The sequence below is a fragment of the Oncorhynchus clarkii genome, chromosome 20, assembly GCF_045791955.1.
Source record: "Oncorhynchus clarkii lewisi isolate Uvic-CL-2024 chromosome 20, UVic_Ocla_1.0, whole genome shotgun sequence".
Taxonomy (NCBI): domain Eukaryota; kingdom Metazoa; phylum Chordata; class Actinopteri; order Salmoniformes; family Salmonidae; genus Oncorhynchus; species Oncorhynchus clarkii.
The window spans coordinates 39,258,774-39,260,722 of record NC_092166.1 but is presented as its reverse complement, the minus strand read 5'-3'; the positions used below and the strand labels follow the sequence as shown (position 1 = coordinate 39,260,722).

Genomic DNA, 1,949 nt, shown 5'->3' with positions numbered 1-1,949 from the left:
AGCATAGTGAGTCCTCCAGATCAGATGTAGTAGGGATGACCAGGGATGTTCTCTTGAGAAGTGTGTGAATTGGACACTTTTCCTGTCCTGCTAAGCATTCAAAATGTAACGAGTACTTTTGGGTGTCAGGGAAATGTATGGAGTAAAAATGACATTATTTTCATTAGGAATGCAGTGAACTAAAAGTAAAAGTTGTCAACAAGTAAAGTAAAGTACTTCAGTACTTTACACCACTGACCATTTGTTGTTTCGTAAATGTGCAACCAAACATTGCTTACATGTTGTTATTTTCCCATCCAAGAAAACAGGTGATAAAACCCTCTTCATTTTGGACTCACTCCTTACAGTTGCAACCACAAGATAACAAAAACAAATGCTCTTTGGGAAGAATCTTAAGTGCTAGTTAAATGCTACGTACACCTCTCTCTCTCTCTCTCTCTCTCTCTCTCTCTCACACACACACACACACACACACACACACACGGTCCCTGTTTCCTTTCATCCCCCTCCTCAAGGCCCCCCCCCCCCCCCCCCCCTTTGTCTGGCGGGAGATGGACGGAACTGTGGGCCGCCGCGTTACGCTGGTCAAAGAACCGGGAACTACTACCACTACCTGCACAGTGGGACTAAATAACAAGAGGAGGAGGAGTAGAGGAACGGGAACGAGGGACGGGTGTGTGTCTTTGTGTGTGCGTGTGTGTAGGAACCGAGAACAGCTGGAGAGGGAAGAGGTTGTGAAATAAAAGCTGTTATTAAATCCAAAAGGGTAGGAGGAAGTAGATGAGGAAGGGTGGGGTGGGGGGCAGGTGAGAGAAGCACTACTACATGTAGACCATGGGACCATGTAGTCTGAATAGAATGAAGACGAATGATAGAGGAGGTCCAGATTTAAGACTATGGCCTGGTGTATTTTGAAGGGCCTTTCTTCGTGTAAATAAATGCATTTTGTGTCACTTATGAATGGCCAAATGTACCTTTTCTTACAGTGAAAATGCACCGCTCTTGCCCAAGTAATCTCTCTTTTCGCTCTCTCTCAGACACACCCACACACACATACTCTCTCTCTAGTTATGAGTGTCACTAGGGACATTGAGGGTGAAAGAGGGGAGTCAAACGTTATTTTTCTTCTTTCGTTTCTGCACTTTCCTGCCACCTCAGCAATAGCAAAGGGGTTTGTGAAACTAGGCGGGTTGAAACTCCTCCCTCAACCACCAACTGAATGGTTGACTGAATGTAAAGCTTTACAGTGTATACGTTACAGCCAGCTCTGTCTTGGCTACGATACTGTACTGTAACACCTCATTAAGTAACATACAGAGAGCTATGCAGTAAGGCAAGGGAAATGAGAAGCAAACAAAGACAAATGGGGGCCTACAAGGTTGTTCTACCATGGGAATTAAACAAATAGAAACTATATTGATACTAAACCTCGCTGCTTAACAGAAACATAGAAGGCCTACTATTAAAATGTCAACATCTGTAAACATTTTTTCTTTAAAAAAAGGTGCAATTTAGCAGATGCTCTTGTCCAAAGCAACATACAGAAGTGAGTGCATACATGTTCATACTGGTCCCCCATGGGAATCAAACCCACAACCCTGGCATTGCAAGCGCCATGCTCTACCAACTGAGCCACACAGGACCCTGGGCAACATACCTGCAGTGTCACTTAATTTACAGGCAGAGGCTTTCTATCTGCACCAGAATGACTATTCAAGATGCCCATTTGTATACTTGGTATAAGTGTGCAGGGAAAGCATTGAGTATGGAATTAGGGCAAGTGACCTAAAACTAAAACGTCACTAAAAGGGTTCTTGACTTCATCTCACAGCAGAGACAGAACCGATTGTGTCTTCTGGTTCCCCCCTTTACTCCAACCCAAGTTTAGGTTTGAATCATCCACAAAGAATGCCTGTCATTTCCTGGCATTCCTGCTTCCATGCGAAATC

General features: G+C 44.1%; 1 non-coding gene across 1 annotated transcript; it reads right to left on the bottom strand.

The window, feature by feature from the left end:
- Positions 1 to 1,568: 1,568 nt before the first annotated feature.
- Positions 1,569 to 1,644, bottom strand: trnaa-ugc (transfer RNA alanine (anticodon UGC)). Its single transcript has one exon. It is a non-coding gene; the product is annotated as a tRNA-Ala (tRNA).
- Positions 1,645 to 1,949: the final 305 nt, after the last annotated feature.